The following is a 15281-nucleotide window of genomic DNA, read 5'->3' on the forward strand; positions in this document are numbered from 1 at the left end:
AGGCGGGAGGCTCCGGCAGCGCCGAACAGGCGGGAGGCTCCGGCAGCGCCGGAGAGGAGGGAGGCTCCGGCAGCGCCAGACGGAGGGGCTCTGGCGCCTCTGGACTGAGGGGCTCTGGCATACAAAGCTCTCCCTCGCCCCCCATTTGTTAAATCTGACCATAATTCTATCATCCTGATTCCTGCTTTCAGGCAAAAACGAAAGCAGGAAGTAACAGTGACTCGCTCAATACGAAAGTGATCAGATGACGCGGATGCTACGCTACAGGACTGCTTTGCTAGAACAGACTGGAATATATTCCGGGATTCAGTTAATGGCATTGAGTATATCATCTCAGTCACCAGCTTCATCAATAACTGCATCGACGACGTCGTCCCCACAGTGACCGTACATACATATCCCAACCAGAAGCCATTAATCACAGGCAACATCCGCATCAAGCTAAAGGCTAGAGTTGCCACTTTCAGGGAGTGGGACACTAATCTGGACGCTTATATTAAAAATTCCGCTGTGCCTTAAGGAGAACAGTCAATTCAGGACTAAGATCCCTACAACACCAGCTCTGACGCTCGTAGAATGTGGCAAGGCTTGCAAACTATTACGGACTACAAAGGGAAACCCAGCCGTGAGCTGCCCAGTGACGCGAGCCTACCAGATGGGCTAAATGCCTTTTAAGCTCGCTTTGAGGCAAACAACACTGAAGCATGCATGAGAGCACCAGCGGTTCCAGACGACTGTGTGATCACTCCCTCTGTAGTCGATGTGAGTAAGACCTTTAAACAAGTCAACATTCACAAGGCCGCGGGACCAGACAGATTACCAGGATGTGTACTCAGAGCATGCGTGGACCAACTGGCAAGTGTCTTCACTGACATTTTTTACCTCTCCCTGACCGAGTCTGTAATACCTACATGTTTCAAGCAGACCACCATAGTCCCTGAGCCCAAGAAAGCAAAGATAACCTGCATAAATGACTACCGCTCTGTAGCACTCACGTCGGTAGCCATGACGTGCTTAGAAAGGCTGGTCATAGCTCACATCAACACCATCATCCCGCAAACCTTAGAGCTCAATCGCACTCCGCACGGCTCTTTCCCACCTAGACAAAAGGAACACCTATGTGAGAATGCTGTTCATTGACTATAGCTCAGCCTTCAACACCATAGTGCCCTCAAAGCTCATCACTAAGCTAAGGACCCTGGGACTACATTTACATTTAAGTCATTTAGCAGACGCTCTTATCCAGAGCGACTTACAAATTGGTGCATACACCTTATGACATCCAGTGGAACAGCCACTTTACAATAGTGCATCTAAATCTTTTTAGGGGGGTGAGAAGGATTACTTACCCTATCCTAGGTATTCCTTGAAGAGGTGGGGTTTCAGGTGTCTCCGGAAGGTGGTGATTGACTCCGACTAAACACCTCCCTCTGCAACTGGATCCTGGACTTCCTGACGGGCAGTCCCCAGGAGGTGAGGGTAGGCAACAGCACATCTGCTACGCTGATCCTCAACACGGGGGCCCCTCAGGGGTGCGTCCCCTCCTGTACTCCCGGTTCACCCACGACTTTGTGGCTAAGCACGACTCCAACACCATCATTAAGTTTGCTGACGACACCAACAGTGGTAGGCCTGATAACTGACAGCGATGAAACAGTCTATAGGGAGGAGGTCAGATCGTAGACTACAGGAAAAGGGTGGCCGAACATACCATTCACATCAATGGGGCTGTTGTGGAGAGGGTCGAGAGTTTAGTTCCTTGGTGTCCACATCACCAACAAACCTATTATGGTCCAAACACACCATGACAGTCGTGAAGAGGGCATGACAACGCCTTTTCCCCCTCAGGAGACATAAATGATTTGTTATGGGTCCCCAGATCCTCAAAAAGTACGAGAACTGCACCATCGAGAGAATTCTGACCGGTTGCATCAGCGCCTGGTATGGCAACTGCTCTGCATCTGACCGCAAGGTGCTACAGAGGGTAGTGTGTATGGCCCACTACATCATTGGGCCAAGCTTCCTGCCATCCAGGACCTATATACTAGGTGATGTTAGAGGAAGGACCCAAAAAATCATCAAAGACTCCAGTCACCCTAGTCATAGATTGTTCTCTCTGCTACCGCATGGCAAGCGGTACCTGAGCGCCAAGTCGAGTGTCAAATGGCTCATTAACAGCTTCTACCCCCAAGCCATAATTCTGCTAAGTAAGTGAAACAAAGTGAAAGAAAATTGACTAAATCGCTTTCTCTTGCTTCTCCTTCATTTTGGAAGAAATTAATTTATTCAAAACTGTTCAACTATTGTAATTCTTTCTTTGAGTCAACTATAGCACATTTTATACACTGCAGTGGTAGCTAGCTACCTGTAGCTTATGCGTTCAGTACTAGATTCATTCTCTGATCCTTTGATTGGGTGGACAACATTATTTACTTGATTATATTTAGTATAGTTTTATCTAAAAAGGATAACTTTTGAAATGTTTTACAATTGTATGAATGTATGCACACATGACTGTAAGTCGCTTTGGATAAAAGCGTCAGCTAAATGGCATATATTATTATTATATTATATATTATTATTATATTATTAATGTTTATGAATTTCACTGAGGAAGATGGTACTCCCCTTCCTCCTCTTAGGAACCTCTGCCTGAAAGAGTTATTCATACAGAGAGTGTGATTGATAGATGAAACTCACAGGCTTCTTGAAGACGAATTAGGCTAGGCACCCACGAAGGTGAGAGGCATGGAGATGCCAAACCACAAATCCAAGATGGCCACCAGCGTCCTGAAGGGGATGGCTTCCAAGAAGCCCTCTACCCACAGGATCATGTTAATCAGGAAAAAGTCTGCACACAAGATCCTAAGAGAGAGCGAAAGGAAAGGGTTGGGGGAAGGCAGGACATTGAATATCTCACAGGAACAATGGACAACAACAGGAACAATCACCTCCATAAAGTTAAGGCATGTTTAAAGTCAAGCATGTTGCCATGATGTATAGATGTATCAGTGTTACACTGGTGTACATAGCGTATGTTAAACTGGGGAAATTGTTTCCATAGCTAGGGTTGGCAGTGAGGACTTGTGAAGAGCAGAATCAACAACAAAATCAAAACAGAAGATGTTGAAGTTCACTGTTAGCCATGGTTATGTAAATGCAGGAAGGAGCTTACCCAACCACTCTGAGGCAGTGGTTGTGTGGCTAGCAGAGGCACAACATTATTTTAATGAGAATTCAGTCCACTTGACAATTCAAACATAATTTGTACAACTTGAGACAGATAGCAATACAGTACAAATATATTCAAACATAATATGGAATGTAACACAGAAACAGATGATGTGCATGAGGTGGTTAAAAATAATATAATTACTACAAGTAGCTAGCTCTTTCCATGCTTTTCCTGAAAATATTTATTTGATATTATTGATAGCTTTTGTCCTACTCGCTGGTCTGCCGATACATGACTACATGATCATGATATTGTGGCTGTAACATTTAACGGACACTAGAACAACAACTAGCTAGCCATATCAGATAGCTATACATTTTTCAGGAAAAGCATTGTGTAACGGATGTGAAACGGCTAGCTTAATTTTAAAGTATGAAAAAACTAAAATACTACACATGATTCTTAAAAAATGTCATTTAAATGTTAATTGTATTTTTTTAAATCATAGAAAAAATAAGAAAATATGGAAAAAATAAATTATGAAATTTTAATTATATAGAGCAGCCCATGTAATCATCTGCCAGAGAGTAGGCCCAATCACCCCGAGCCCCAAGTAATACATTTGGGCCAGGTAACTCACAACGGAATCGGCCCGAGCTCAATCCCCACATCCTAGCCATAAGTAATACTGCCACATGACGTCGGCCGAGTCTGACTCTCAGTTGAGTGCCCTTACTCTCAGCCGGAATCGGCCCAGATCCACTGGACTACCTGGGATAATAATCTGTCCAATGGTCGGCCAAGCTAATGTGGGATGTGCTGTTACTCTGAGATACTCTTAAAACCTCTTATAAAGTTGGTTTTGAAGCATAAACTGGGAATTTGATACTTTTGACTGATGATATTTTTGTCTGTTTCATATCTGCAAAGTAGTTAAAAACAATGTCAGTTCCACTTTAAACTGCTAAACGTGGATTTTTTTTCCAATGGGAAGTAATAAACACAGCAAAAAATGAAACGTCCCTTTTTCAGGACCCTGTCTTTCAAAGACAATTCGTAAAAACCCAAATAACTTCACAGATCTTCATTGTAAAGGGTGTAAACACTGTTTCCCATGCTTGTTCAATGAACCATAAACAATTAATGAACATGCACCTGTGGAACGGTCGTTAAGACACTAACAGCTTACAGACACTAGGCAATTAAGGTCACAGTTATGAAAACTTAGGCCACTAAAGAGGCCTTTCTACTGACTCTGAAAAACACCAAAAGAAAAATGTCCAGGGTCCCTGCTCATCTGCGTGAACGTGCTGATGAGCAGGACTGCAGATGTGGCCAGGGCAATAAATTGCAATGTCTGTGCTGTGAGAAGCCTAAGACAGAGCTACAGGGAGACAGGACGGACAGCTGATCGTCCTCGCAGTGGCAGACCACGTGTAACAACACCTGCACAGGATCGGTACATCTGAACATCACACCCGCGGCACAGGTACAGGATGGCAACAACTGTCTGGGTTACACCAGAAACGCACAATCCTTCCATCAGTGCTCAGACTGTCCGCAATAGGCTGAGAGAGGCTGGACTGAGGGCTTGTAGGCCTGTTAGGCAGGTCCACACCAGACATCACTGGCAACAATGTCGCCTATGGGCACAAACTCACTGTCGCTGGACCAGACAGGACTGGCAAAAAGTGCTCTTCACTGACGAGTCGCGGTTTTGTCTCATCAGGGGTGATTGTCGGATTTGCGTTTATTGTCGAAGGAATGAGCGTTACACTGAGGCCTGTACTCTGGAGCAGGATCGATTTGGAGGTGGAGGGTCCGCCATGGTCTAGGGTGGTGTGTCACAGCATCATCGGATTGAGCTTGTTGTCATTGCAGGCATCCTCCTCCCTCATGTGGTACCCTTCCTGCAGGCTCATCCTGACATGACCCCCCAGCATGACAATGCCACCAGCCATACTGCTCGTTCTGTGCGTGATTTCTGCAAGACAGGAATGTCAGTGATCTGCCATGGCCAGTGAAGACCTGTTGGATCAGAGAGTGACGGTTAGGGCTATTCCCCCCAGAAATGTCCGGGAACTTGCAGGTGCCTTGGTGGAAGAGTGGGGTATCATCGAAACAGAAAGAACAGGCAAATCTGGTGCAGTCCATGAGGAGGAGATGCACTGCAGTACTTAATGCAGCTGGTGGCCACACCAGATACTGACTTTTACTTTTGATTTTGACCCCACCTTTGTTAAGGGACACATTGTTCCATTTCTGTTAGTCACATGTCTGTGAAACTTGTTCAGTTTACGTCTCAGTTGTTGAATCTTGTTATGTTCATACAAATATTTACACATGTTAAGTTTGCTGATTATAAACGCAGTTGACAGTGATAGGACGTTTCTGAGTTTAGTTGTACATTTCGGTTGGGAAATGCATAATGGTTGTGTTTTTGTATTCTTATGATTGGGAGCTACTGGTTTATTATGTCTGAGTTTATGGACAGCTTATCCTTTAGTATCACTGCTGTCTTTCCATCGGCCCTATGCAGTAGTGCCTGTAGAAGTGGGTATACTCTAATTTTGCCAAAGAGTACCCAAACAGCCCGCCCAGTGAAGCAAAGCCTTTGTGAAAAATAATGTTTTTCACTCTCAAAATCACCCTTTTTTTTAAATAGAAAAAATACAAAAATGTGATGGTCTAAGTCCACAACAACGCTTAAGCAGACGTTCCAGTCAGGGCCTGGCTCCCCAGTGGGTGGACCTCTGTCCACCCTCTGTCCACCCAGGCCTATCCAACTTTTTCAAAACCTGATTTGCATACCCATTGTTGCCTTCGTTAGCATTTACTGGTATATATCATAAATTGAAACATTTTTCCTACCCTACCGGCTACCGATGTCATTCTTCTGAAAGCTGCTCCATGCCAAAACCAATTGAGAGCTGCACACTGTTGCTGCCTGCAGATAATAATCTGCTGAAATTAGGCTGTGTGCGGTGCGCATGTGAATATATTTCATGTGCTTTGCGATTGCGTAGGATACTTTGTGCAAGATTTCTCTATTGTACTACATAATTGATCAATCGTATACTTTCACTACACTACTTTGATACGCATCATTAGAGATTAAGAAGTTAGTATACGCATTGCCCACTGATACCAACAGTTAATATCTGCACATTCCCTCCACTACACCACCGTCCCTTTGTGTTTTTCAAAAAGTGCACTCTCCTACATGAGTTTGCTGGTATTACGGTATGGGATCAATATCATGCCAAATGTAAATCATCAATCCACAAATGTAAATCACCAATTCCAAATGTAAATCACCAATTCACAAATGTAAATCACTTTCCACATATGAAAACCGCTATCCACAAATGCAATTCACTATCCACAAACACCTTTTGATTTGTATTTGTAACATTTTTTAGAACTGCAGATGTGCAGGTCATTTCCAAGGGCCTTAAGTTGAGGTTGGGTGATTGCGGAGGCCTGGTCATCTGATGCAGCACTCCATCACTTTCCTTGGTCAAATAGCCCTTACACAGCCTGGAGGTGTGTAGGGTCATTGTCCTGTTGAAAAATAAAATGACTGTCCCACTAAGCGCAAATCAGATGAGATGGCGAATCAGTGCAGAATGCTGTGGTATTCATGCTGGTTAGGTGTGCCTTGAATTTGAAATAAATCACCAACAGTGTCACCAGCAAAGCACCCACACACCATCACACTACACATGCAGAGATCATCCGTTCACCTCCTCTGCGTCTCACAAAGACACAGCGGTTGGAACCAAAAATCTCACATTTGTACTCATCAGACCAAAGGACAGATTTCCACTTGTGTTTCTTGGCCCAAGAAAGTCTCTTCTTATTATTGGTGTCCTTTAGTACTTTTCAGCAATTCGACCATGAAGGCCTGATTCACACAGTCTCCTCTGAACAGTTGATGTTAAGATGTGTCTGTTACTTGAACTCTGTGAAGCATTTATTTGGGCTGCAATTTCTGAGACTGGTAAACTCTAATGAACTTATCCTCTGCAGCAGAGTTAACTCTGGGTCTTCCTTTCCTGTGGTGGTTGTAACGTCTGCTTCCAACTCACACCCTCAAACACGTAGATCCCCTGAATGCTGCTCACTTTCCGGCCCACTTTCCAGTTCACACTCTCAAACACCTAAATCCCCTGAATGCAGCTCACTCTCTAGGTCCCGATCACCTGAATTCTAATCACTTGTTCACACACTTGTACACACCTGTATGTCATTATCACACACTATTTAGTTCAGTGCTTTGCACCCCATCACTGTGCTGTATTGTTTGTTTTGTGACATGTGTCTTTCTGAGTGCTGGGGTTCCTGTGAATGATAGTTCTTGCCTGCCTCACTAACGATGCCTTTTGCCTAGTCCCTGCCTGTACTTTAGCCTGTACTGTTGCCCTTTTGGACCCCTGTGTATGACCTTCTGCTGGACCCAGCTACGTGCCTCCGCCTGTGGTCCTTTGCTAAAAACACCTGCTGCGCCCTGCGCTTCAAACCAGCTCTGTCTCCCCTCGTGTTCATTACAGCGGTCCTCATGAGAGCCAGTTTCATCATAGCGCTTGATGGTTTTTGCAACTGCTGTTGAAGAAACTTTGAAAGTTCTTGAAATTTTCTGGATTGACTGACCTTCATGTCTTAAAGTAATGATGGATTGTTGTTTCTCTTTGCTTATTTGAGCTGTTCTTGCCATAATATGGACTTGGTATTTTATCAAATAGGGCTATCTTCTGTATACCACCCCTGCCTTGTCACAACACAACTGATTGGCTCAAATGCATACCATTAAAAAATTTGGCCACACCTACTCAGTCAAGAGTTTTTTTTTCTACAATTGTCTATATTGTAGAATAACAGTCAATACTATGAAATAACACATGGAATCATGTAGTAATCAAAAGAGTGTTAAACAAATCAACATTTATTTTATATTTGAGATTATTCAAATTAGCAACCCTTTGCCTTGATGACAGTCACTGAGCACTTCAGGAAGGCAATTCTACTGCCAATGTTTCTCTATGGAGACTGCATGGCTGGGTGCTCAATTTTATACACCTGTGAGCAACGGGTCTGGCTGAAATAGCGGAATCCACCAATTTGTATTTGAAGGGGTGTCCACATACTTTTGCATATCTAGTGTATTTACCTCAACCTCAGTCCCCTTGTCACTCCCTGACCATAGAGAGCTGTTTATTCTCTAAGTTGGTTAGGCCGGGGAGTGATTAAGGGTGGGTTATCTAGGGGGATTGTATTTCTATGGTGGCCTGATATCGTTCCCCATCAGAGCCAGCTGTTTATCATTGTCTCTGATTGGGGATCATATTTAGGTAGCCATTTACCCATTGTGCTTTGTGGGATGTTGTCTAGGTATAGTTGCCAGTGAGCATTATATTTGCATCACGGTTCGGTGGTTATCTTTATTGTTTTTGTTCTTTAAGTTCCTCTTCCAAATAAAAGCGATGGAAACCTACCACGCTGCATCTTGGTCCAATCATTATGACGAACGTGACAGAAGATCCCACCACAAATGGACCAAGCAGTGTGGCTAGGAGGAGAAGACATTCTGGACTTGGGAGGAGTTAATGGCAGGAGACGAAAGCCTTCCATGGAAGCAGACGCAGGAGGATCAACAGCGACTATGAAGTTCACGACCATGACGGAAGCCTGAGAGGCAGCTCCAAAAAAATTTTTTGGGGGGGGCACACGGGTTGGTTGGCGAAGCCGAGGGGCGAATCTGAGAGCGAAGAGGAATATTGAAATAGATTGTGAGATAGTTGAGGGGAGTGATGAGGTAGAGTGGATGTTTTGGTGTCTGGAGCAAGACAGTTGCCGCGAAGAGCGTGGGACCAGTCAGGCACTATGTTTTGCGGCAATACGCAATGTCTCTACAGTGCGCATCCACAACCCGGTGCGTTCTGTGCCAGCTCCTCGCATTTGCCATGCGAAAGTGAGCATCCAGCCAGGACGGGTTGTGCCGGCTCCTGGTCTCCAGTATGCCTCCCCGGTCCAGGATATCCTGCGCAGGCTTTACGCACTGTGTCGCCAGTGCGCCTTCACAGCCCAGTGCGTCCTGTGCCAGCGCCCTGCACTTGCCGCGCTAAAGTGAGCATCCAGCCAGGACGTGTTGTGCCAGCTCTACACTCCAGACCTCCAGTGCACCTCCACGGCCCAGTATATCATGCCATACGTACAGTGTCTCCAGTGCGCCTCCGCGGTCCAGTACGTCCTGTGCCTCCTCCCCACACTCGCCCTGAGGTGCATGTCATCAGCCCGGTGCCACATGTACCGGTCCCACGCAACAGGCCTCCAGTGCGCCTGCACAGTCCAGTACTGTCACGTTCTTTCAAAATCGAACCCAGTACCCCCCCTCCGACGAATGCCACCGGTCGGACTACCTGGAGCGCCAGGGTGGAGGCGGTAGAAGTCACGAAGCAGGTCGTCATCAAGGATCTGACGCCAAGGAATCCAACTCCTCTCCTCTGAACCATATCCTTCCCAATCCATGAGATATTGGAAACCTCGACCCCGCCGTCTGGAATCCATTATGCGGCGCACCGTGTAGGCAGGACCACCTCCGATCATCCGAGGAGGAGGAGGACGAGGAGGAGGGGGCAACAGAGGACTGAGGAGAACCGGCTTGAGGCAGGAGACATGAAAGGTGGGGTGTACTCGAAGCGTTGCCGGCAATTTGAGTCGGACCACAACAGAGTTAATGATTCTCTCCACCACAAACGGACCAATGAACTTTGGTGACAGTTTCCTCGACTCAGTCCGTAGAGGAAGATCCCGTGTAGCCAACCAAACCTTATCTCCAATGGTATAAGCGGGAGCAGGAATACGGCGACGATTCGCCTGGATCTGATACCGGTCAGAAACTCTAAGGAGGACCTTCCTGGCCCGATGCCAGGTCCGGGGGCAAAGACGAATGTGGGCCTGGACAGAAGCAACCGAAAGATCCCTCTCCTGAGAAGGAAACAAGGGAGGTTGGTATCCGTACAGGCATTGGAAGGGGGACATCCCAGTGGCAGATGAAGGAAGGGTATTATGGGCATACTCGACCCAGGGTAATTGAGATGACCAAGAGGTGGGATCAGAGGAGACAAGAAAATGCAGCGTGGACTCCATCTTCTGGTTGGCTCTCTCCGCCTGACCATTAGATTGTGGGTGAAATCCAGAAGTGAGACTGACTGTAGCTCCAATGGCCAAACAGAAGGATCTCCAGACAGCAGAGGTAAACTGAGGACCACGGTCAGAAACAATGTCACTGGGCAATCCGTGGACCCTGAAAACCTCCCTAACCAGGATCTCGGACGTCTCTGTGGCAGATGGAAGCTTGGAGAGAGGGACAAAATGAGCAAACTTGCTGAATCTGTCCACAATGGTCAGAATGACCGTGTTCCCAACAGAAGGGGGCAATCCCGTGACAAAATCCAGGGCCAGATGCGACCAAGGTCGCCGAGGAATAGGTAGGGGGTGAAGAAGCCCACAGCTGGGCCGATTGGTACTTTTGTTCTGAGCACAAACAGGACATGCGGCAACAAACCTCCGGGTATCTTCTCCCATGGCAGGCCACCAAAATCGTCTGCGCAGTAGCGCCATAGTCCGAGCAACGCCAGGGTGACAAGCTATCTTGCTGGTGTGGGACCACTGAAGAACAGCAGAACGGACCGACTCAGGCACGAACAACCGACCGGGTGGACCGTTACCGGGGCCGGGCTGCGTCCGAAGGATGCATCACATCCTCCTCAATCCTCCATGTAACGGCTCCCACGACAAGGTTCTGGGGAAGAATCGTCTCAGTCTTGGCCCCACTCTCATCTGTCTTGGAGAACATCTGGGACAAGGCGTCCGCTTTGCCGTTCTTCGACCCAGGTCGGAACGTCAGGGAAAAATTGAAGCGTCCAAAAAACAAAGCCCACCTGGCCTGACGGGAGTTGAGACGTTTAGCCGATTGCACGTAAGCCAGATTCTTGTGGTCAGTCCAGACCACAAACGGTTGCTCCGCTCCCTCCAACCAGTGACGCCACTCCTCCAAGGCAAGCTTCACAGCGAAAAGCTCCCAGTTACCCACATCGTAGTTTCTCTCAGCTGGTGAAAGACGACAAGAGTAGAAGGCGCAGGGATGGAGTTTACCGTCAGTGGAGCTACGCTGGGACAGGATGGCGCCCACCCCCACATCAGACGCGTCCACCTCAACAACAAACTGACTGGAAGTATCAGGTTGAGAGAGAATCGGCGCGTTGGTGAATCGGCTCTTCAAGTTCAGAAATGCTCGGTCTGCCTCAGGAGTCCAACAGAAAATTCTGGTGCAAGACGTCAGAGCAGTTAAAGGGGCGGCCACCCGGCTGTAATCACGGATAAACCTCCGATAGAAGTTCGCAAATCCCAGGAATCTCTGGAGCTGCAATCTCGTACCGGGCCGGGCCCAATCCCAAACCGCCCGAACCTTCTCTTGGTCCATCTTGATCTCACCCCTGGAGATGATGTACCCGAGGAAGGATGTAGTGTGGGCGTGAAAATCACACTTCTCTGCCTTCACAAACAGACGGTTCTCCAATAACCGCTGTAGGACCTGCTTAACATGCTGGATGTGGCTGGAAAGCTCCTTGGAGAAAATCAGGATGTCATCCAGGTAAACGAACACAAACAGACCGATCATATCCCTCAGCACGTCATTCACCAAACTTTGGAACACTGCTGGAGCGTTGGAAAGTCCAAACGGCATCACCTGGTACTCAAAATGTCCCGTAGGTGTATTGAATCCAGTCAACCACTCGTCCCCCTCTTTGATCCGAACCAGATGATACGCATTGCGTAGATCAAGCTTCGTAAACACAGTAGCACCCTGTAGAGAATCGAAAGCGGAGCTCATCAAGGGCAAGGGGTACTTGTTCTTGACCGTAATATCATTCAACCCCCGATAATCAATACACGGTCGAAGAGAACCATCCTTCTTACTCACAAAAAAAAATCCAGCTCCCAGGGTTGATGACGAGGGACGAATGAGTCCTGCAGCAAGAGACTCCTTTATGTAGGTCTCCAGGGCTTCCCGCTCAGGTCGAGAAATACTGTATAACCGTCCCATGGGAAAGGCAGCTCCAGGGAACAGCTTAATTGTACAATCATAAGGTCGGTGGGGAGGAAGTGACTGAGCTTTCTGCTTACTGAACACCTCACCCAACTCGTGATATGTTTCAGGAACCAGGGACAAATCAGGAGGAGCAGACTCACTGACCCGACTGGGGACAGCATGAGAACTGGCAGTCCTGAAGGCAGTTAGCATGGCACTCAATGCTCCAACTAGTTACCTTACCAGTCACCCAATCGAACGAAGGATTGTGTTCTCTTAGCCAGGGGTATCCAAGAACCAGAGGAACATGGGGGGAAGGCAAAATGAAAAAAGAAATAACCTCTGAATGATTCCCCGACAACAACATCTTAACCGGTTCAGTCCTCATAGTGATCCGTGCCAGACTACTGCCGTTCAGAGTGGTTGCTTCAATGGCTTCCGGTAATTGCTCCTTGGAAAGCCCCAGCTGTTCCACTAAGTCGGCATCAATGAAGCTGTCATCGGCACCTGAATCGATGAAAGCGTTAATCGCTAAACTCTGATTCTTATTTATGAGGGTATCAGGAAAACGAGGTCTGACAGGGCTCTTGAGAGGTTGAAACTGGCTCGCTAACAAACCTCCCAAACTTAACGAGCCGAGCAGTTTAACGGGCGCTGAGGACAAACGGAGATGTAATGTCCCGAGCTACCACAGTAGAGGCAGCTGTTGGTCTCAGGTCTACGTTGGCGCTCGTCCTTAGTTAACCCGTGCCGCCCCACTTGCATAGGTTCAGGATCTGGCGGCAGGACTCCTCCACTAATCCCGTGTGAGGGAAAATGATCAACCCGTTCTGGTCCACTTTCTGACCCGAATGGTAACCGAGTCTCAGATTGATTAGATGGACACCACTGCTTCTCCCTCCTTCTCTCTCGGACTCTATTATCTACCCGAATAGCTAAGGTGACCAAACTATCTAGGTCACTAGGCTCTGGATAGGAGATCAGCTCGTCCTTGAGTTGCTCCGACAACCCCTGGTAAAAAAACGCTTGTAGTGATTCCTCATTCCAACCACTCTCCACAGCCAATGTTCTGAATTCTATCACAAAGTCTGCCACACTGCGAGCTCCTTGGCGAAGAGAGAACAAACGTTTAGCTGCGTCCTTACCTCGGACTGGATGGTCAAAAAGCTTTCTCATATCTGCCGTGAAACCCTGGTATGACGTCATGCATGTGTCCCGTTGTTCCCAAACAGTTGAAGCCCATTCCAGAGCTCTACCACGCAGCAGCTCAATAACAAAAGCTATCCTAGCCTTATCTGTGGTGTAAGAGTAGGGCTGCAGATCAAAAACTAACCCACACTGTAAAAGAAATTAACGGCATCCTCCCAGATCTCCCTCGTACTTCTCCGGTGTCGGAACCTTGGGCTCACGGAAGGAACCCGCTCCTGAATCGGCAGGTGATATGGGTGAAACAGGTGGTGGATGATACTCGTTAATCTATCCGATAAATTCCGGATTGAACCCGCTATCTCGTGTAGCGCCGTGTTGTGTTGTCCCAACATCTTCTCCTGCTGGGTAATTGTATGGCAAACGGAGTCCAGGTCCGCTGGGTTCATCACTGGCCGGATCGTTCTGTCACGTTCTTTCAAAATCGAACCCAGAAGCAGACCAGGACAAGGAGAGTAGGAAGAAGGTGAGTATTTATTTACAAGTGAATGTGAATGGGTAGATATATCCAGGTGGCATAGCGGGCAGCGGTGGTGAGTTGATGGGAGTAAATAGGTGGATCCAATGGGGTAGCGGAATCCTCCTCCGACCAGGCGGGAATGGGGTAAATGATCCGGGTGAGTAACTGAAGACAGAACAAACGGAGGTAAGTTTAAGGCAAGCAATACGTGAAAAACAACAAAACAAATTCTATCCAACTTGAGGCTGATACTATGGCACAACATACTGTTCATGGCTAACGATCCGGCAGGGAATGGATGTCAGGTCAGAGCTTTTGAAGGGGAGAGGTGATGATCAGGACAGGTGTGCAGATTACTGATGGGATACAGGTGTGGGTGAACATCGATCTCCCAACAAGCTAATTCGCCCGGAAACCAGACAGGGTGCGTTCCAGGACATCGGAAACACACTCCAGGACAGAAACACAGGCAAACACAGACTCAGGAAGCGGGATTCGTGACAAGTACCTCCTGTGCCTGCTCTCCGCACTCGCCCTGAGGTGCGTGTCATCAGCCCGGTGCCACCTGTACCGGTCCAACGTACCAAGCTTCTGGCGACAGTTCCCAGTCCAGAGCTTCAGGCGACGGTTCCCAGTCCAGAGCTTCCGGCGACGGTTCCCAGTTCAGAGCTTCCAGCGAAGGTCCGCGGTCCGGAACCTCCTGAGACGGTCCGCGGTCCGGAACCTCCGGCGGAGTAGGGATGGAAACATACCACGCTGCATCTTGGTCCAATCATTATGACGAGCGTGACACCCCTGAACATTGATCTGGTACTGTTACTTCCTGTATATAGCTTAATTCTTCTGTATATTATTCCTTGTGTTACTATTTGTTTTCATTATTATTTTTAACTGCATTGTTGGGAAGACTTCGTAAGCAAGCATTTCACGGTAAAAACTACAACCGTTGTATTCTGAGCATTTGACAAATAAAATGTACTTTGATTTAGCTATGTAACAATACATTTTATGTCTTAAGAAAACGTGAGATGGCTGATGCATATTTCACACGCTCTGTATTTCTGTCTTGATTGTTAAACAGTGTGCTTTGAGCTCATTATTGAGAGTAGAGAAATAAACATTATGCCTACAGAAAGCTGAGAACCTTCTCTCTTTAGCATGAACAACAGTAGGCCTGTTGCTTCTGAAGCTGTGTGTGTCCCCCTCCCCCTGCACAATTGCATTTTGAAATGTTACACAATCAGAATGCATTTTTCAGGGTTCAAGAGTGTTATAGAGGCTCGCTCATTACAGCAGCTGGCCACAGCAAAACAGGAACAGCAGCATGGCAGAGACTTTCATTACAA

The sequence above is a fragment of the Oncorhynchus keta genome, chromosome 23, assembly GCF_023373465.1.
Source record: "Oncorhynchus keta strain PuntledgeMale-10-30-2019 chromosome 23, Oket_V2, whole genome shotgun sequence".
In the NCBI taxonomy this organism is placed as follows: domain Eukaryota; kingdom Metazoa; phylum Chordata; class Actinopteri; order Salmoniformes; family Salmonidae; genus Oncorhynchus; species Oncorhynchus keta.